This window comes from Oryx dammah, unplaced genomic scaffold (genome assembly GCF_014754425.2).
Source record: "Oryx dammah isolate SB20612 unplaced genomic scaffold, SCBI_Odam_1.1 HiC_scaffold_28, whole genome shotgun sequence".
NCBI lineage: Eukaryota > Metazoa > Chordata > Mammalia > Artiodactyla > Bovidae > Oryx > Oryx dammah.
Genome location: NW_024070212.1, coordinates 82,799,644 through 82,822,595, shown reverse-complemented (window position 1 = coordinate 82,822,595; position 22,952 = coordinate 82,799,644). Strand labels below are relative to the sequence as shown.

Genomic DNA, 22,952 nt, shown 5'->3' with positions numbered 1-22,952 from the left:
CATGTTTCTAAATTTCATATATGTGCATTAGTATACTATATTGGTGTTTTTCTTTCTGGCTTACTTCACTCTGTATAAGGCTCCAGTTTCATCCACCTCATTAGAACTGATTCAAATGTATTCTTTTTAATGGCTGAGTAATACTCCATTGTGTATATATACCACAGCTTTCTTATCCATTCATCTGCTGATGGACATCTCGATGGCTTCCATGTCCTGGCTATTATAAACAGTGCTGCAATGAACATTGGGGTACACATGTCTCTTTCAATTCTGGTTTCCTTGGTGTGCTTTACAAATTGTTGGTTTTGTGAACTAGGCAAGTTTTGAAAATTGATTGATTAGTGCAGGCCAGGCTGTTACTGTAGGAGAAAAGCCCCCAAATCTCAGGTGTTTCTTCCCCTCTGTGGCCCTCACCAACCTCCATATTCAGCTTGCCAAATCTCTTCCCTTGTTTCCCATAAGCCAGTGGTAAGAGGAAAAAGCATGGATGGTCTCACACGGGGGTCTTAAAAGGCAAGTCTGGGAAGGGGTACATACTTCTCTCATTCCATTGGCTGGAACTCCATCAGATTGCCATTCTTATCAGCAAGTGAGATGAGGAAGTGTAGGCTGGCTCATGCCCATGAATAAAACTAAACAAGTTCAGTGAAAGCTACTTTGTTTCTGCCAGAAGTGCCTACTTGGTCCCAGGCTTTGGGTCATGCACTGAAAAGACAGCAGTTACAACACAGATGTGGCCTCCCTTGGGAAGCCAAAAGTATGAAGAAAAATCAAGGGCTTCAACAACTAATCATGAACACATGTATTTAAACAATACCGTTGCAAATGAGATGAGAGCAGAGGGTACAAGGGGTAAATTTAACAATTATTATGACATAGGTAACAAGGAACTAGACACCTAAAAATCAACCAAGTTAAGCTAGAAAGATGTGTATGTGTGTCTGTGTGTGTGTGTGTCCCTGACAGAGATATTCACAGGAGGCATTCCAGGGTGCAGAAATAACCTATGTCAGGGTTATTCTTTGGTGGAATAACCCTATTTGTTGCATTACTGAGTTAGCAAATAAGAGTGCCCAGTATGTGCCAGAAAGTGTTAGTTGCTCAGGAATGTCCACCTCTTTATGACCCCATGGACTGTAGCCCACCAGGCTCCTCTGTCCATGAAATGCTCCAGACAAGAATACTGGAGTGGGCTGCCATTTCCTTCTCCAGGGGATATGTTCTGCAAGTCTCTGTAGAGAGAAATCAAAATCCCACAGTCTACTGCCATTGCCTTGGAGAACTTCTTTTGATTCATCGAGAACAAGACCTCACAAATAATCTCATAAATAATCTATGTTTGGCATGATTTCAAATGTGAAATAGGCCTTTTTAGACACTAAGTAATGCTCTTCCTTCCATTTCTTAAGCCAACTATTGAGCCCACAGCCAGAATATCAGTCCACCACTTCACTCAAAGGCCCAGGTTTACCCTACTGAGAACAGGCTGAAGATTTAAATATCTGCCATCCTCAGGGCCCCTTTTAAGGAAATCACTCCAAGCGCATGGTGCATGACATTTCAATGATCGCCACAGTGCTACCCTGGTACCCTCCTCAGACTGCTGGCATCAGTAGCTAAAGTGGTTAAAAACTTTTCAATTTTTTCCATTTACAGTCATGGTAGTTTTAATAGTAAGAGTAGTATCAATATTTTATAGTAAGAATTGATATCAAACTTATCCAATTAGACTTTCTCTCTTAGTATGATAAAAGCTAGATTCCTATTTCTTGGGGTTTCCCCAGTGGCTCAGTGATATAGAATCCACTTGTCAAGGCAGCAGACATGGGTTCGATCCCTGGATTGGGAAGATCCCCTGGAAAAGAAAATGGCCACCCAGTCCAGGACTCCTGCCTGGAAAATTCCAGGACAGAGGAGCCTAGCAGATTATTGTCCATGGGGTCACAAAAGAGCCAGACACAACTTAGTGACTGAACAACAATCATTTATTTGAAAATAAAATTTAGAGACTCTTTACTGTTTAAAAAAATAAAAATAAAACAAGCCTAGTACACAATGACGCCTCTTCTGTTGTTCTGAGTGGGTAATAATTTACAAAAATAAAAAAGGATATGATTAGGAATAGAAATTTTGTAGCTGTGGTCTAAGGAGACACGTCTGCAAGCAGGACCTGAACATAAAAAGATCAAGTGAGGCTTTCCCTGTAGGAAGGAAGGCTGGCAGTTTTCAAGATGTCTAGTAATCTAGTTTTGCATTTTAGGTTGGTTCCTGCTCTGTGCTCTAATCCCTGGAGCCATCCTTAAATTTTTAGTAAAAGTCTGTTGCATATAACTTCCTTGTGTGAGTGATACTTTAGAGAATGAAGGAGAAAACTCCCATCAATGAATGAGACAGATGGGAGAGAGGCAGGAGGACAGCCACAAGAGACAAAAATGTGAGCTGGTCAGTCAAGAAGCTGAAATTCACAGCAAGAGGCTCTAAGAGATCACTGGGTGAGTGTCATGAATCCTCCTCAATCTTCTTGAGGGCACTGGATTGCCCATTACAGAGGGAAGTGCTGCTCCCGGTCACTGTGTCTGGTCATTAAAGTAAAAAGTAGCCTGCAGAAGGCCAACACACATGGGTCTATCAAGGTCAACATCACAGGCTTCTATTCAGGTCCAGCTGACATCAAACCTGCATGTTTTCATACATCTGTGAAGAAGGATGCTGATGACTCGGCTTAGTAATAACACTTAAGTTCTTTGAGCAACCAGATAAGCAGACAGAAATATTTTGCCTCTATTCTCCTCATCTTCTTATTTCCAAATGTATATGCTGTTGGTTGCTTATAGGTTGTTGTTTCTTTTTTCTGTAAAGAAATGAAAAAATTGCATCTTAAAAGCAGCCATGAAGCTTTTCTGTAATAACCTAGAAATCTATCAATTTTATAGACAATCCAACTGATAACATATTGTCCAACATTGTTGTTTCCTACTGTTTTCTTCCTTTTTTTTTTTTTTTTTTGTCTTTTGGGTTTTTTTCTTTTTGTTCCCTGAAAATAGCACAATATGGAGTGATGTTTTAATTTATTATTATGAAAGGGACAGCAACTGGTTTTTAATGGTTACAGAATGGGGACTCGCAGCCCTGGCCCAGCTGCTGTCACCAGCGTGCCGCAGCAGACTCACAGCATCTTGTCTCCAGCACACATCAGTGCTCCCGCCGGCTGCCTCCCTCCCTCCCAGAGGACGGGCCACCACCTGCTGCTGGCGCAGTGCCGGCCCTTTGGGGAACAAATGTTCTCTGGCTGCTGGGTGACAGGACAGGACAGACGCCGGATTTCAAGGAAACCAGGGAAATGCGCCCTGGGGCTTGTTGCCCTTACTCGTCCACCCATCTGCCTTCCCTGCCTGGCACAGATCTCCCTAATCAGGGCCATAGGAGAATGGGCTTTTTCAGACCGTGATCTAGATGGCTCTGTCTCCTTTTCCCTACCGGTCTCCCTTGGGGCTATAATGGTCATTTATTTATTCAGGCCACAAGCATTTTCTGAGCCTCTGTTCCATGCCAGGCAATTTGCTAAGTGCTAAGAATATAGACCTGAACAACTCAATCTCTTACCTTGAGAAGGTCACAGTTTAGTGGGGTAGACAAGACATACAAACCAATAAATTACAATACAGCACTGAGAGCGTTAAGGGCAGAGTTAAAAATCAAGTGCACAGAGAAGCAGCATTAAAGTATCACACAGGCATGAAGCTTGTGGACTTGGGAGACTTAGCCTCAGGGAAATCCAGCTGCCTGTTTACTTTTGGACAGTTCATTAAGGTCTTTAAGTCCCAGTGATTCATTGGTATAAGTTTATGTGAAATAATGCAGTGAAGCACTGTAACAGGGCGTGTGATAAACACTCAATAAATCTGGACCATTGCTACCCAGCACGATTTGTATTCAAATACCTCTCCCAGAGCTGTAGGGTCCCAGCCACTGCCTCCAGGCAGGAGTTTTGGAAGCAGAGAAGGGATGAGGGGAGAGGAGGGTGGCTAGTGGACTTCAAAGCTTAGAGCTGAAGAAGATTCCCAATGACCCATGTCCAGGGGCTGAAGCTGGAGTACAAAGCCAAGTGACAGATCTGCCCAGACTATCAGGCAGGAGGGGCTATTGTGAAAGAAACTAAATCCAGGGCAATAGGACAGAAATTGGAGGTATCAGGCAAAACCCAATCAGAAGAGAGAACGCAATGCAGAGTGCCAATCTGGAGTACCAGAGTCTTTAAAAGGCTGGAAAACTCTACTCAGTTGAGATGGTGTTTGATCTCAGTCTTAAAAGATGAGGAAGAAATTGCAAGGAAGAGATGCAAGGGAAGGGATGTCCTGAGAGGAATGTCTTGGAAGGGGAAACAGCATGGGCAAATGCATATGATGTCCAAAGTGAAGAGTGAGAAAGTCGAGTAGCTGGGACCTGGAGTGCCTAGAACACAGTGAGAGGAGGTGAGGCTGGAGACTGCCAGGCACTGAGGCACAGAAGGCCTGCAGTGCCAGGCCGAGGAACCTAGCCTCATCCTGGAGGCCCACGACGGTGCCCATCAGAGTCACTGGTCCAGCTCTGACAAGCTGCCAATGCCCGGGGCAATTCTCAGCTAATTGGTCTTGAGTAAGACATGGTCATGAGTATTTTTAACATCTCCCCAGGTGATCCCAGTGTGCCTCCAGGGCTGCAAATCACTGCTGCAGGCAATCAGAAGTCAATGGAGAGACTCTCTTCACTTTTGAATGCTATGAAGCTAAGAGATTCATTTAATTTCAGCCAATATTATCAACACCGACTGGATGCCAGTCCCTTGCTAACCTTGTAAATATGGAGATGCGGAGGTCAGGGTCCACTGCTCTGTTTGGCTCTTAGGAGTTTATGAATCACATTCACCTTCACTGTCTTATCTGGCCTGGGCATGGAGAGGGAATGTGGTTGCTGCCCTTCAGGGGAAGCAGTGTGCCTAATCCACTCGGTCATTGTGGGGCCTACCCTGAAGTCTGGCACTGGGCCGCAGTGAGGAAAATGAATTGAGCAATCTTTCTAGAGCAAAATCAATAGCTTCAGAACAGCCAGCCACACTAGCAGCAGGGGCGGGTGCGTGGGAGGAGGGCAGTCATGGGGGGAAGCGGGGAAGCAGCTCTAGGGAGAAAACAAGGACACTGCAAGGAGAGGACAGAAGAAAAAGGCATTGTGGAGGGAGGGAGGAAAGGAGGGCCAAGGGGAGCGGGTTAGGGGGATAAGGGGTGGTTCATGAGAGAATTTAGACAAAACCACTGTAACCCTCTTAACGCTCTCTCCACTGCTCAGAACCCTGAGTGTAGAGGTGGGTAGTGTGAGATGAGAGGGAGAAACTGGCACATTGCAAGTTCCTGTCCCTGTGCTGAGTATTTTGAATATATTCATACAAGGTAATACTTGCTAATCACTAATTCCACAGGTGAGAAGACAGAAATCCTAAAGGTCACTAGACTACCAAGCTCATATGTGATGGAGTCATTTATCCCCTTAGAGGCTTAAAAGAGAAAAGGATTGGGGAGCTGCTCTCTAAGAGACACTTCAGAAATCACTCTTTTTTTCCACCCTCAGCCCACCTAGCTTCCACAGATCTTCAGTCTTCTTGGAAACTTGTCCATTACAGTTGCACAAAGCAGATGAAAGAGAAAAGGAAAGCTTCCCAGGCAATTGCACAGAACACTTTCTTAGGATTGTCAGGCACGCATCCTCCTGAGAGGCCCATGGGAGGGACAATGGCTTTCCCTGCTGAGGCTGAAAGGACTGCAGGAAGAGGAATGAGCTCACTGCTGCCCACTAGAGTGAAAAAGCCGCTCTGGAAAACAGCAGCGCCCTCTGGCTCATGCCCGGTGATCAGGCCTCTAGTGACTGCTTAGATATATGCCCATCTCACACTAGGTCAGCAAAGGCAGAATTTATTGGAAAGATAATGGGGTTATTTCACATGGATGGAAGTGTTGGACCAAATGGCAGGAATATATGCTTGTAGTTGGGCCGTGGAGCAGTTGGAGTCAGGGATATGAACCAGAAGGAAGTGTCTCATCTCTTTTCTGTACCTCCCTGGTTTTGCAGTGTTAGTTTCCTTGTCAATCACTGCAGACTGCCTTTTGCTGCAAGGTGAAAAACACAGCCACCAACAGGTCCTACCTCCAGAGAAATAAATTTATAACTTGAAAAAAAATTCCAGGGGAAGGCTTATATGGAGAATTCTGCTTGGTTGAGAGTGGGGTGGTGCCTACCCCTTTACCAAACAACTGTGTCTACAGGAAAAGTGTTATGTTCAATGGTATGGCAACCCCAACTAGATCCCTGTGAAAAGATGGGAGTACCACCAGAAGAAGGGAGAGGACTTAGGATTTTACACTCTATCTCACCAACAGAAATAAGACCCCTCAACAACGGCAGAGAGAGATTTTGACAATGGGAAGATTTCCAACACATAGTGTGCCTGCGTGATCAGCCATTTCAGTCATGTCCAAGTCTCTGAGACCCCATGGACCATAGCCCACCAGGCTCCTCTGTCCATGGGACCTTTTCTGGCAAGAATACTGGAGTGGGTTGCCATTTCCTCCTCCAGGGGATCTCTCCCTGACATAGGGATCAATCCCTCATCTCCTGTGAAAGTGAAAGTGAAGTCGCTCAGTCGTGTCCGACTCTTTGCGACCCCATGGACTGCAGCCTACCAGGCTCCTCTGTCCATGGGATTCTCCAGGCAAGAATACTGGAGTGGGTTGCCATTCCTCATCTCCTGTACTTCAGGCAGATTCTTTACTGCTGAGCCACCAGGGAAGCCCTTTCAACACATTATTTACATGCAAGAACAATTTATATGCAATCCTGAGAGATAGATAAGATCCCCCATCACTAGTCCTTAAAGTTCTCACAGTAACAGTATGGCAGATCATCATGCTCCTCTCCTTCCTAGACACACAGTGAGGGTGTATTTCCCATATTACTTGTGGTTAGCAATGGTCATGTGATTGACTTATAACTACTGGAAAATGGTGTGTCATTTCCAGACCTGCTCCATTAAAATGTTCTCATGCAATCCTCTGTGTGCTTCTCCCCTTTCAGCTGAATGGAAGTGAGATGGCCCCCCAGGTAACTGGGAAGCCATGTGTTTAAAATTGTAGAACCACAGATGGAAGGAGCCTGGCTCCCTGAATCACTGCTTAAAGAGACCCACTAACCACAAGCACACACGGTGGGCTCTCAGATTAGGGAAAAAAAAAAAAAAAACTTTTATAGCGTTAAGCATTAAATTTTGGAGGTTTACTTACTACAGATGTTATATCTGCCTTTATTAATAAAGTTAGTAAACATTTAATTAACTGGAATTAACTACTTTGAGTCCCAGCTCTGTGGTAAACTTGCTAGATGACTTCGAGAAAATCACTTTATCTCTCCAAGTCTTCCTATCCATTATACCACCATTGCAGGATTTTTCGTTAATGAATAGAGATAATGCATATGAACAAATGTGAATGCTAAATTACAACTTCAGGATGGAATATTACGAACTTGTCTCTATATTGCCATTTCTCAAGTATGCCTAAGATTTAAATTTAGTGGTTTAAAGAGCTTTCAACTTTCTCATTGAAAGTCTCCTATTTAATAAAGGAGGCAATATAGGCTATAAGAATATAATTTTTCTGTAGAACTCAATAAAGTTATTTTCACTTTGGATTTTTTAAAATAAGTGGCACTTAAACATTTTTTATTTCCTGAATTAATCAGCATTAGCAGATGAATAGCTTTTCCCCACTGATATTATGAATTTTCACTTATATCTTCTTGAAGAAATCAAGAATGAATTGGAGGAAAAAAGGAGAACTTTTGCCCTTGGTAACTCATAGCTCTGGGCCTTGGACCTGGAACCTCTGTTCCAAGTTGTCCTGCCTCCCCATCACCTTTGGAGGGGGGTTTAATTACTTAAATAATTTTTTATTTTATTTATTTTTAATTAACTTTTGATTTTTTATTGCAGTATAAGCAGTTAGCAAAGGACTTCCCAATGGCTCAGATAGTATAGAACCCACCTGCAACACAGGGGACCTGGGTTCAATCCCTGGGTCAGGAGGATCTCCTGGAGAAAGGAATGGCTACCCACTCCAGTACTCTTGCCTGGAGAATTCCATGGACAGAGGAGCCTGGTAGTCTACAATCCATGAGGTTGAAAAGAATCAGACATAACTGAGCAATTAACACTTTCACTTTTCACTTTCATAAGCCATGACAAATGCTGTGATAGTTTCAGGTGGACAGCAAAGGGACTCAGCCATACATATACATGTATCTGTTCTCCCCCAAACTCCCCCTCACATCCAGGCTGCCACATAACATTGAGCAGAGTTCCCAGTGCAATACAACAGGTCCTTGTTGGTTTGATTCCCTCTATTGGGCATAGTCATTTCATATCTGCCACTGCGATTACATAGGCTCCCAAGAAACTATGCAGAATAGCCCAGTCTCACCTTCCTTTTGCCCACACCAGAATACTCTGAATAAAGATTCATGCATCCTGTTACATCAGTGGTTTTCCAACTGTGCTCTTGCAAGCTCCCTAGGAGCCATTGTGTTTGAGTTTTGGAGGAGTCTCCGTTGCTCCTCTTACCTGTTTAACATACTGAGCTTTAGATAAGATTTTCTTTGAAAAAAGAGCTCCCTAGTTTAATAAAAAAAAAAACAAGATTGAAAGCCACTAAACCAAAATTGAACTTGGGTGTTATAACATATGATGGCAAACAAAGGAGATCCATTTTCTAATACTGTCTGCTACTTCTTATGACTTGGGATGAGTATTTTTCCCTTTTAGGCCTCATTTCTTTTGTCTGTAAAATGGAAAGTATAATGCCATCAGAGCTTAGTTTTCTTCCTATTTGGCATTAGAAGATCCACTGGTCAAGGTCATTTGGGGTGTGCACTCAGTATTGGAGATGGAGACAGGGAAGGTAGGATGGACTCCTCTCATAGAGAGGAGGAATGAAGGCCTCAAGAGGGAGATTTTAACTTTATTTAAAATATATATATATTTGTTGAGCTACAATCATGTACAGCTGCGCAAAGCAGTGAGAGTCCAATGAACCAAGTAGTTACGGTGCTTACGGTGCCAAATCTGACAGTGGTAGACGTCAGCACCAAGGAGTAAAGGGGCTGTCAGAGAGAAAGAGAAGGGCACCGGGAGAAGAGCAAACGGCTCCCTGTTAGGGGGCTCCCCCAGATTCAATCGTCATCTTCTTCACAGAGTCTTAACTCCCTCTCACACTTACAGCCATTCTTCTGAATCTTTAGTAGAGGCTTTTTTCTAGTCCTTCCTCTAACCATTGATTTTCTCACTCATTTGTCATTTACGCAGCATATACACTGAGCATCTCCTTTCCCCAACACACAATAGCAGAGCCTGAGGACCCAGAGATGAGTTCAATGCGATACCAGTCATCAGGATGCTCACAATCCAGTGGGGACACATGAAAAGCCCTGCAATGAATGTGCTAAGAGCTGGGATGGATGAATGTGCATGAGGATGGAGGAATCATGGGTGGTCCTTCCCCACTCCTCAGATGACACTGGATCCCTCCTTGCTCCACTCTCTCACCTCTCTGAAGCTCACCTTATGCTGAATCACCTTATGATGCACCCCCTTATGCTGAGTCAACAAGATCGGGTACAGGTATCCCCAGTGAGGAAATAATGAGGGCACCAGAATGTTTGTGATTGCTTTGTGATTTAAGTTGCTTTGTGACTGAAAGTACTAAATGGTGCATTTATTTCCATTAACTGAAATAGAGTGGTATTCTCACGGGTGAAAACAGTGGGATTTTCACAACATTACTTTGGTCTATCTGGTTACAGAACCTGCTAGGTTTCCTGAGTATTGAATGTACCTGAAACATTGAGGAATTAAGGATATTCTGTACTTTATCTTCCTGGCTCCCCTGCACCTGATCTTTTTTAGTTAGAGACAAAGTCCTTATTTTTTAGTCACTCAGTTAAGAAATATTTACTGAGCCCTAGTGCACGGCTGACACTGTGCTTTGTACAGACATGTAAATGAAAAGAAATGAGCCCTGATCCCAGAGACCTAACAGTCTCACAAGAAAAACAATCAGAGTGATTAAATTCAATAAGATTGGTGTCACCTGGGAAGTGAGGTCAGTGCACACAGGGAGCACAAAGAGGGACACGCCACCAGTGATGAACTTTTAGAAAATCTTCCTAGAAAGCAAAACCAACCTCAGTTGAGTAAAGAATCATTGCTGGTCAAGGAGAGTGGGGTTAGAATGGTATCTAGACAGAAGGGACTTTGTTTCCAAAGTTGCTGTCCAAAACCAACGTGCTCATATTACTTAGAAACTCAGCATGCAGCATGTATTTTGGAGTCAGACAAATTTTCTCTCATTTTTTTCCCATCTCTTCATCTACTTTGAGGCATGATTATGAAGGTGAAATGAGAAAATGGATGATGTGTTTCAAATGGTATCTGACACCAGCAAGTTTCCATAAACTTGGAGACATTGGAGAATATGTGTGGGTATGTGCAAGGATCAGAGAGGAGCCCCTGAGTGTGTGTCTTTGTAAGACTGAAGACTTACCTTATTTAATGTAATGAACTATCCATCTACAATTTGTTCCTCCAGAACCACTCACAACCCCTTGTCTCCAGCTTCGTGTCCTGGGAACCTGGCCTGTTTGGACTCTAACAGAGAGCTCCCTTGCTGACTTCTAGCTAGGGCCCACAACAAAGAACATCATAGATCAGACACAAGAGTCAATTTATGCTCCCTCCTCTGCAGTCATCTCGGGCTGCCACACCCTTGGCAGAAGGACACAACTCCTGCTAAGTGGCCCTCTCTCTCCAATTTCCATATCTCTAGATCCTGGTAGTGGCCCTCTCCTTTTATCCCTCACATACCAAGATAAAAATAGGCAGTTGCTACAAACCCCAGGACCAAAATTATCTTGTGGTTTCCATATAACAGACCCCCCACCCACGACCTCTTGTAAATGAATCTTTGATTCAATTCTTCTATAATCTCTCAGTTTGAGTACACTATCTATTCTTTCTGGAACTCTGATAGACTCATACTCTGTAAGTCCTACAAAGGAACTCTAAATAAGTGTGTGGACATGGGAGTTCATTTTTAGATGCAGGAATAATGAATATATTTTGTTAGGGATATTTTCACAAGGACATATTGAAGCACTAAACCAGCTCCTTGAGAAACCTATATGCAGGTCAGGAAGCAACAGTTAGAACTGGACATAGAACAACAGACTGGTTCCGAATAGGAAAAGGAGTCCGTCAAGGCTGTATATTGTCACCCTGCTTATTTAAGTTATATGCAGAGTACATCATGAGAAACGCTGGGCTGGAGGAAACACAAGCTGAAATCAAGATTGCCGGGAGAAATATCAATAGGCTCAGATATGCAGATGACACCACCCTTATGGCAGAAAGTGAAGAGGAGCTAAAAAGCCTCTTGATGAAAGTGAAAGAGGAGAGAGAAAAAGTTGGCTTAAAGCTCAACATTCAGAAAACGAAGATCATGGCATCTGGTCCCATCACTTCATGGGAAATAGATGGGGAAACAGTGTCAGACTTTATTTTTGGGGCTCCAAGATCACTGCAGATGGTGATTGAAACCATGAAATTAAAAGACACTTACTCCTTGGAAGGAAAGTTATGGCCAACCTAGATAGCATATTCAAAAGCAGAGACATTACTTTGTCAACAAATGTCCATCTAGTCAAGGCTATGGTTTTTCCAGTAGTCATGTATGGATGTGAAAGTTGGACTGTGAAGAAAGCTGAGCACTGAAAAATTGATGCTTTTGAACTGTGGTATTGGAGAAGACTCTTGAGAGTCCCTTGGACTGCAAGGAGATCCAACCAGTCCATCCTAAAGGAGATCAGTCCTGGGTGTTCTTTGGAAGGAATGATGCTAAAGTTGAAACTCCAATACTTTGGCCACCTCATGCGAAGAGTTGAATCACTGGAAAAGACTCTGATGCTGGGAGGGATTGGGGGCAGGAGAAGGTGACGACAGAGGATGAGACAGTTGGATGGCATCACCAACTCGATGGATATGAGTTTGGGTGAACTCCGGGAGTTGGTGATGGACAGGGAGGCCTGGCGTGCTGCGGTTCATGGGGTCGCAGAAAGTCGGCCATGACTGAGCGACTGAACTGAACTGAAACCAGCTCAGAGCTACCTGAGAGAGGTGAGGAGGCTCTCTTTGCTGTCTCTCTTTCCCCGCTAAGCTGAGAAAATTGAGAACAATGTCCAAATTTTATTCTCCTTTTAATCCATAGCCCCAGTACCTAGCTTAGAGACTGGGATACAGAAGGTATGCTCAATATATGTGTGTTGAGTTGATTTTCACAGAATTGTCAATGGTTGGAAAAGAGGAGGGAGATAAACATTACATAACCATACTCAGAAGCATATATAAACCACACTTATGACTTTTCACATTTCAAAGAACCTTCACTTTGTCATTACAATCTTGATTAAAACAGCATTGTTCTGGAGGTCCACGGGAAAAACCCCTCTTCTCTCTGTGGGATCAGGACCCAGAACTAGAGATGGGATGGGCACTCTGCCATTGAATCAAGAACCTCAGAGCCAGATAGATGCTTAAAGGTCATATGGCCCCAAGATAACTGCTTTTTTTTAACTCCCCTGACTTGGATGATTATATTGTGACCAGGCTTTTGGAGTACAGAATTGGGAGACTAGATGGGTGTCTGATGAGGTAGAATCTCAGTGGATGAGGTGGTATCCCAAGCAGCCACGAAAGAAATAATATCCCATCATTGGGATTACAAAAGCACAGAAAATTTGAGTGAGCCACCAAAGTGTCAGGTGCCACAGTAGTTGGTGAAAGAGGAGAGTGCCTGGGGAGAGGGGCGAGCTATGGGCCAAAAAGGAAGCAGGGCCCAGCTCTTCTACCTTCTTAGCAATGACCTCAGGAGAGTCACTTCCCCTCTCTGTGAAGTAAGGAAGTGGGAGGGCTACCTCATTTCTAAATGCCTTTCTCTTCCATAAATCAACACTTCTAAAAATGCCTCACATTTCTGCAGCTCTTCACAGCTCATAAAGTACATTACCTCATTTCATTTTGTAGAACTGAAGGCAAAACTTGGCAGAATGCAGAGTTGACCTTACACTTTTCTGATGACTTTTCAACTGGAAGGCAAAATTCAGGCAGCCCCATGCTCTCATCTCTGAACCAGTCTTTCCAGTAACCTGTCACCCCTTGCTCACCACACACCACACACACACACGCACACACAAACATACACACATTTTGTCAAAGACAAAATAATTCTTTCTACGAGAGTTCCCACATTTAAATTTTAAAAGTAGTCAGCTACACAACCCCAACCCAAACTAAAGCAGTGAAGAGTAAAGGTCATTTGTGGTGCCTGGAAAGTAGGCAAATCTTACTCCTACGCTAAAAGTCCTGAGAGATTTGGGAATTCACCTAACATTCTGGTCCACAGAGTCTGGATGCAAAGTATCAAGGTATCTCTGATTGGGGATATGTGAGTAGAATGGGGTTAGAGAGAACTTGGCTTCCTCAGTTTAGAATTCTAAATGGTGTAATTGATCCAAAAGGGCCTTAATAATCGAGGCTATGTGGTAATGGTAAAAACTCAAAAGTTTATTTTAGTCTAGATCCTAACACTGCCCAGATTGGTAACCTAGAACAAGGTGACTAACTTCTTTGAGATCTATTCTGTCATTATAAAATTAGGATTTTGGTTAGATGGTCAATAAGATGCTACCCCATTTATTGGTTATTCAACCAACACATGTTGGTTGAACATCTACCCTATGGTAGATATGGTGAAAGGCACTGGAATAAAATTGTTTAATGTTAACTAAAATTAAATTTAAGAAAGACAGAGAGGAGTTCACATTATGGTTGGGAAGATAGATGTGCAAACAAATAAATGCACTATGCAATAATCATCATCTATAGAGGGGAAATGGAGAAGGCGATGATGGCACCCCAGTCTAGTACTCTTGCCTGGAGAATCCCATGGACGGAGAAGCCTGGTAGGCTGCAGTCCATGGGGTTGCGAGGAGTCAGACATGACTGAGCGGCTTCACTTTCACTTTTCACCTTCATGCATTGGAGAAGGAAATGGCAACTCACTCCAGTGTTCTTGCCTGGAGAATCCCAGGGACGGGGAAGCCTGGTGGGCTGCCATCTATGGGGTCACACAGAGTCGGACACAACTGAAGCAACTTAGCAGCAGCAGTAGCAGCATAGAGGGAAAACGCAAGAGGAGGAATTCTTTCCGGTGGAAGGTCAGAGAGTCTTCAGAGAAAAAGAAATGCTTAAGTTGGATCTAAAGGTGACTAAAGCTGAGAGGCTCTTCCCCCCAAGAGGGAGCAGAACAAATGAAGACAGGCTTCAGGAAACAGACGTAATTGGTAATGTTTAGAACCTCAGATGATGAGAAAGAGCAATGGCTCCTGGAGATGCAGGCAGGAGCCAGGCTACGCAGAGCCAAGTCATCCTGGGTGAGATGATCAAAAGTCACTCAGAGCTATAAACAGGGGAGAAACATGATCAGCTCTGCATTCAGTAAATATCACTCTGGTTACCCTAGGGACTATAGCCAGGAGGAGCCCAGGCCTGGGGGCAGGAGCTCAAAAATCACCATATGATGCCAGAGGAGTTAGAGTCAATGAAGGCAGCCTCCATGGAGATGGAGAGGAATGTGTGAAGTTAACAGCGTTTCAGGGAATGTGATGTGTGATTTATTTACTTAACAAACATTTACATAGCATTTACTCTGTGCCAAGCCCTATTCTAAGCCCTCAAAAATATTAACTTGTTTAATCATCACACCAAAACTACAATGTTAGAACTATTATCCTATTCAGTGCAATGGATGAGATGAATACGACACAGACAGGATAAGTCTTTTACCCAAGGCCCACATCCCATGAATGGATAGTCTTCCCCTTGAGCCTATGTTTTTAACCACTAACTAATACCAGTAATAGAGCTTAGTTGAGTAGTGGATGGATGGTCATGCCATTTACATCCTAACAGAATAAAGAACAGATATTGGGAGAAAGACCAAGTTTGTTTCGGAGCATGTTATCAAGGCACATGTAATATCATGGTGGAAAAGCCAATCAAAGAGATGGGCAGGTGGGTGTGGAGAAGAGAAGAGAGTTCTAGGCTAGAGATCTAGTTTTGGAAGTCATTGTGTGGCAGTGGTGGCAATGGTTACCAAGTGGGCGACATAGACTGTCCACCGCTATCACTAGTGTAGCCCATGTGACATGGAAGGTGGCCTCCTCAAATGCACAGCTGGTTCTGGTTGCATGTCAAGAACCATTCTTCATTTCCTATGGAATGTTTCTCATTCTGCTAGTTGTGAACTAACTATTGTCTAAGGATCTGGTTATTTTCACCCAAGAGTCATATTTGAAAGTATTCCAAAACACACAAAAGTATGAGCTGCTAAGAGAAAATAGGACTTTGATCTAGAATCTATATTAAGAACTCAAGGCAGAGGAAACCTCTAGTAAGATCTGATTTCATAAAGTCCTTCTCTGTAATCCTATTGTTTAATATTTAAAACCTACATATAATAATTGGTACAAAACATAAGCACTATAATTTGGTCAAGCCGGTTCTGTATTTACATTTCTTTTATTAAAAATTTAGTGAAAATGAATAATTGAAGAAACACCAGAGCTTAAAGACTTTTGCAGTGACAAGATAAAGGTTGAACTCTGGCCTACTGAATAATGACTATATCCATTTAAAAACTAGCGTATATTGCTTTCAGAGTTCAAAGAATTCTAATATGATTTAATGGAAAGCAAACTCACTGACTGCAGGCAAATCACCTCATTCACAATCTACTCAGTTTACTCTTCAGTCATCAGAAAGAAATATATTAAGCTTTTTAATATGTGTCAGGCACTGGACTATGCTTTCTTTCCAGTCTCATTAACATAACAGAAAGTGAAAAGGAACTAAAGACCCTCATGATGAGCCTGAAAGAGGAGAGTGAAAAAGCTGGCTTGAAACTCAACACTCAAAAAACTAAGATCATGGTATCTGGTCCCATCACTTCATGGAAAATAGAAGGGGCGGAAGTGGAAACAGTGTAGATTTTATTTTCTTGGGCTTCAAAATCGCTGTGGACAGTGACTGCAGCTGTAAAATAAAAAGATGCTTGCTTCTTGGAAGGAATGCTATGACAAACCTAGACAGCATATTAAAAAGCACAGATATCACTTTGCCATAAAAGGTCTGTCTAGTCAAAGCTATGGCTTTTCCAGCAGTCATGTACAGATATGAGAGTTGGACCATAAAGAAGACTGAGCACTGAAGAACTGATGCTCTCGAATTGTGGTGCTGGAGAAGACTCTTGAGAGTCCCTTGGACTGCAAGAAGATCAAACCAGTCAACCCTAAAGGAAATCAACCCTGAATATTCACTGGAAGGACTGACATTGAAGCTAAAGTTGCAATACTTTGGCCACCTAATGCGAAGAGCCAATTCATTGGACAAGATCCTGATGCTGGGAAAGATTGAAGGCAAAAGGAAAAGGGGGTGACAGAAAATGAGATGGTTGGATGGCATCATTGACACTATGGACATGACTTTCAGCAAACTGCAGGAGATAGTGAAGGACAGGGAGGCCTGGTGTGCTGCAGTTCATGGTGTTGCCAAGAGTTGGACACAGCTTAGTGACTGAAAAACAACAAGATCTCACAACTGCCAGGCAAAGGCAAAATGATTGTCCTCATTTTTTGGGTGATGAAACCATAGTTAGGAGAGGGAAATTTACTTCCTCAAGCTCACTCAGTGAATAAATGACAAAAGTAAGGACCCCCTGAACCAAGTCCACATTCACTTTGGGCAGTAATCAAAGTCTCAAACTCTAAGACCAGGTTATTTTCTTGATGTTAACACTATCTCCTGCTCTCTGGAAGGCCTGCCAACTATTCTTCAACTACCCAATCTTTTCCATCCTTGTAGACATCTGGACATCTCAGGGCCCACCTCCCCACCAACTCCAGCCCATAGTGTTCCTGGTTTTGTTCCTTCCTGGTTTGGCTGACTCATTCACATCACTCTCATTGTCATCTGGGACGCTGGGCTTCCCATGGGTAAGTCCTGCCTTTCCCACATCACTGTAATCCACTGTAATCCCTTTCAGCCTGAACTTATCAGTCCCTTGCATTGTAGGTCTCATGACTTGTTTAATAAATTATCCCAAATTAACCAAAATGTGGTTGTTGGGGGGGTCTCTGGGGGAGACCACAGTGTGTAGCACCCTCTTCTCTTCCTGAGTCTTGAACACATTGAGAAATAAGCAAAATAGTGACATTGTGAAAGTAGCTCAGTCGTGTCTGACTCTTTGTGACCCCATGGACTGTATAGTCCATGGAATTCTCCAGGCCATAATACTGGAGTGGGTAGCCTTTCCCTTCTCCAGGGGTTCTTGCCAACCCAGGGATCAAACCCAGGTCTCCCCCATTGCAGGCAGATTCTTTACCAGCTGAGCCACAGGGAAGCCCAAAATAGTGGCAGATGACAGTCAAAAGTTCAACTTTAGTGCCTGAACTGATAGATAAGAGGATCAAATTGGCTTTCCTAGCACTGAAAACAAAAACCCTGGCAGCACAGGTTCAGTTATAACTCATTAACTGTGGGAGGCAGGCTTAGGTGACACTCACAGTATGGTTAAGCAGAAGAGAAATTAACTGGGAAAAAAAGGGAGAACTCCCAGTTATTCTTACATAGTTTTTTCATAACATCTTGACATCTCTCCCAGGATACAGCAGTTCCATAAGAAAAGGGACAAAGAATATAAATATCTCAAAGTGTAAGGAAAAGATGTTCCCTTCTAACAGTGTTTAATAGCTCACCAACTTTCCATGCATTCTACATTTATTGAGTTGAAAAGAAGGAAGAGTGACAGCATTGTTTATAAGACCTCGGTGAGTATCTGAAAAACATAAAATACTCATAGTCATAATAATAACAATAGTAATTATTTTTATTATATTGTTCACTCACTATTTTTAGAAATTATGCTATGCTTCAAATTGCTATAATTACCATATGTTCAATCCCCATTATACAGATGAGGCTTACCAAAATTAAATTTCCAGGGTCACAGATCAACTAAATGGTACAGTCAAGACTTAAATCCAATTTTTCTAACTATACGGGCTCTTAATGAAGATAGCCTATAAGTAGCCATTACTGCTGCTGCATACAAAATAAATAATTCTTAGACATGTGACCTTTATGTATAATTCTCACATGCATAGTACATCAACTCTCTTCAAATATGGTTTACAGAGGTTATGTTTTTATTCTTAATGTCTGATGAAGTGATTATCAACATCAATGGCAAATATATACACAGGCTGAATAAATGCAGTTATTGTATCCTTTAAGTGTGATGTCCTTGAAGTCCAAAGACCCAGTCTTAAAAGCCAGCTTAGAAACTTACCAGCCACAGAGGGTTATTTTGAATAAATTACTTAACATGCTAGATCTATTTTAAAAACAGAATAATTAAACCTACCATAATGTTGTTACAAAGACTGAAGTAGATGGCCTACATAAAGTACGCAGCACAAAGTCTGACATACAGTAAATACAGAAGAAATTACTACTAAGAGGAAGGCAAACTGTGAGGTGGGGGAGAATGAGGCAGAGAAGGAACAATAGTCAAACTCTGTCTCTGTGGTATGTTTACAGGACAAGAATTGAGGGAGGAAAAGGAGGGAGGTGGAAGGAAGCAGAAGCTAAAGCAAGAACGTGTCAATGTAAACTGTTTACACAGTACTGAGGGCATTGTAATTGCAGGAACCATGTGTTATTGGCTGTCTCACCAGTAACTAGCAGAGTGTATAACTCAGAGCAGGAACCCCATTAAATGCATGAGACAAGACCAGCCAGTCTCAAGATCGTCCCAGACCCACTGTACTTATCAACTTCTCTGCTCCTGAGACCCTCCCTGACTCTCCATCTGACCTAAATTATGGTACCTTTTTTTTTACCAATGACATCAGAGAAGAAGAATACAATCCTCTCCCCTGTCACCACTGCCTAAGGTCATTTGGAGCGACCAGTCATCACTATGAGCAGGATGCTTACAATTTCTGGACCTCAGCTTCCTCAACTGTAAAATAAAGGGTGGCTAATAGCTGTTCCTCAAGGATTTGGGTAGGAATATAATAATCAAAGCATTTAAACTGTTTGGCAAATTCATGGTCCTTCCTAACACACTCGTGCATCCTTCACAATAATCCTATAAGGTGGAAAGTAGGGCTTGTGTAGAGGGGCAAGCACTCATTGTTTAGTTAATGTGTCCCAACCCTTCCTACTGTGTTGTTGCTGTTCAAGCATTCAGTCATGTCTGACTCTTTGTAACCTCACGGACTGTAGCATGCCAGGCTTCCCTCTCCACTATATCCTTCAGTATGCTCAGACTTATGCCCACTGAGTCGATCATGCCATCCAACCTTCTCACCCTCTTATCATCCCCTTCTCCTCCTGCCCTCAAGCTTTCCCAGCATCAGGGTCTTTGCCAGTGAGTCACCTCTATGCATCAGGTGGCCAAAGTATTGGAGCTTCAGCTTCAGTATCAGTACTTAGCATAATCTGTTCTGTGACTGTTGAGTTTAAGTTAACCCACAGTACTTTTTCTGTTTGCAAACAATATAGATGCTTAAGCATACATATTTTAAAATCTCTTGAAGGAATGGTATTAATTCCTGACTTAATATTGTATTTCATGGTTATACCATTTTCAATGTCTTTTTTTAATTTGGCCCTCAGGCCTGTCAGACATGTCTTAGTGTCTGAACAACAACAGCTTATCATGATGAAGCAGAGCAGGCACAATGGTCACCACTTTGCAGATGAATAAACACTCCAGAGTGATTGCAGGTCCTGCCTTCACCACTTGGTTAACTGCAAACCTGGGGCCAAACCCAATTCCCTTGATACAGAAGCCCAGATTCTGTCCAGTGTCTCACATTAGGGGGAAAGACGTGACGAACGTGGCTGCTGCTGCTGCTCCTAAGTCGCTTCAGTCGTGTCCGACTCTGTGCGACCCCATAGATGGCAGCCCACCAGGCTCCCCCATCCCTGGGATTCTCCAGGCAAGAACACTGGAGTGGGTTGCCATTTCCTTCTCCAATGCATGAAAGTGAAAAGTGAAAGTGAAGTCGCACAGTCGTGTCCGACTCTTAGCGACCCCATGGACCACAGCCCACCAGGCTCCTCCATCCATGGGATTCTCCAGGCAAGAGTACTGGAGTGGGGTGCCACTGCCTTCTCCGATAAACATGGCAGTACCTCCAAAAGGGAACTATAGTGAGGGCACCTGTCTGGCACCACAAAATTACTTAACAGTGAGGACAACCTAACAGATGAAATCTTCAGCTTCCTGCAGTTGTGAAGAGGGAGATGCCATTAGTCCCATCTTACAGTGACAGCCCTTTCTCCCCACTCCTGTGGAAGTGGGGAGACTTCCACAGACTCGGAGATCTCAGAGATGAAGATCTCAATTACCCTGGTGAACAGAACATAAGCTCCCCAGTCCTAGGGTCTCCAGCTGCACTGCCAGGGTCTGCTGGGGAGGGGAAGAAGTCTCAGCCTGACTCACCATCTCAGTGTCTTTTACCTCTCTCATGGACTGAACCTCTGCCTTAGATTTCTATTCAAAAAGTTTTGCCATGAATAATAGACAAATAGTTTGAAAATCACAAATCTTGTCCATGCTCTCAATTGATATTCTAATCTTCTTTACAGCATGTGCAGGAACGTGTCCAAAGAACCTGATATTCCCCACTGGTGGGAACATGGCAACTTCGGGAAGCAGTTCATGTCATCTTCAGCTGTTCGGAATTTCTTCGCTGTGTTAAGCAGTGATCAGTCCTGCCATGAAGCTTATTGCTCTTTGGTCTCAAGTTAGGGTGATATTCAAAATAGTAACAACCTGCCGGGCTGACACAGTGCCTGCCATCTGTGTATCAGCCCTGGTCCAAGTCAAGCCCTAAGGCCATACAGAACAGGTGTAATTGCATATCTGCAGGAGGCCCTTTTAGTAAGGTGAGTGGGGCTGGAGGGAAGTAGGGCACCTCAGTTCAAGGCACCTCATGATTGGCTGGGATTCCCATGACATTCCCTTTCCATGAGCATTCCTTGCTCTGAGCTGCTTTTTAGACACCAGGCAAATCTGAAGAAATATATTTTGATCTTCACTAATGCTGATGTCATCAGCAGATATCTAGTGTGGTAAGGGGGAAGAAAATGACAGTTTATTCATTCATTAAACCATTATCCATCCTATCTATCTATTTATTGTATTTAATGTTATGCAAGACCCTTTGCCAGGCGCTGGAGATACACATGTATATTAAACAGATATGTCTTCATCCTCCAAGAAACTTAAAGTTTACAGGCAAATATTTAGAATATAATAAAATTGCTTTTGAACCCTAGCTTCACAAACTACAGGACAGTGACTTAACCTCCCTCGGTTTGTTCATTCATTTGTAAAATAGTCATGCCTATCTCATAGGATCATTGTGGTTTTAAAATGAGGTAACAAACTTAAAGACTCTAGCACTTTATAAACGGTGATAGTTTTTCTTTTTCTTTTTATCAATGTCACTTAAAAGCCTCTATTACAGTGGGTGGCTTATGTTAGGGTTTCAGAAGTTCTGGTTTCCTTCTTTTACATTTAATTCTTATTATTACTAAAATTTTATAGTAAATCTTAGGTTACATCTATATAAAGTATATATGTGTGGGTGCACATCCTTTTAACCACAATACAGTTCAATACAAAGAACACTTCCAAGACTGAAAATTTCCCTCAAAACTCTTCCCAGTCAATATCCACTACCCCTCTCCAAAGATAAACACTTTCAGACTGCTATCACCATCCATTAGTTTTGTTTATTCTTGACCTTCACTAAATGGAACTATGAAGTGTACAGTCTTCTAAATCAACCTTCTTCCATTCATTATTATGCCTAGAGATTTGTCCATATTAATATGTACAGCAATATGTCACATTTTTATTACTGTGTACTTTTGCATCATATAAATTCACTCATCTTTTCCACTGCCATTAGACATTTGAGTTATTTGATTTGGCTATAATATAATGAATAAAACTGGTATAAAAACATCGTTGTACCTGTCTTTTGGTGAACATGTGCATTCACTTTTTTGGAATATCTATCTAGGGGTCTTAAAGGAAACATAAGTTTATCCTTAGCATATTCTGCCAGTCATTTTTCCAACTTGTCTATACCAATTCCCATTCTTAGCAGCCATGTGTAAGAGGCTGACATTGTCACCAACATTTTTCATTGCTCACTTTAGCCAATTAGATGGATGTGTGCTGAAAGACTATTGTGATTTTCATTTGCATTTTGCTGATAAGTAATGATGTTGAATAACTTTGCAAATGGTTATTGACCATTTGTCTGTCCTTCTTATGAAATAACTGTTCAAATCTCTAGCTCATTTTGAAATTGTGGTATTTTTCTTTTGTTGTTTGGTTGACCTCTAAGAACTGGTTGTGTCTTCTGGATATAAATTATTTCTATAGAATTCTATCCAAGTGTGTGACTTGAATATTCACTGTCTTAATGGCTTTTAATGTACATAAATTCTTAATTTTAATAAATTTCAACTTATTAATCTTTTGTATTATGATATACACCTTTTTATCTTAACTATTTTACTGATCTTCCTTTGAGTTTTAAGCGAAGAGCTTATACACAATTTTTAAACTCTTGGTCCTAGGATAAGTGTCCAGCCCTCATTCTAGTCTTTTAAAAGAAACTATCAATAAACTTTATAGATAGCATGATGGAAGCAGAACTTCACTAGACTC

General features: G+C 42.4%; 1 long non-coding RNA gene across 1 annotated transcript in view; it reads right to left on the bottom strand.

The window, feature by feature from the left end:
* Positions 1-221: 221 nt before the first annotated feature.
* LOC120857073 overlaps positions 222-22,952 on the bottom strand; it is a 170,888-nt gene continuing 148,157 nt past the window's right edge. The window contains exon 3 of the long non-coding RNA XR_005719567.1: positions 222-2,854. This is a non-coding gene — a long non-coding RNA (uncharacterized LOC120857073). The remainder of the gene's footprint in view (positions 2,855-22,952) is intronic.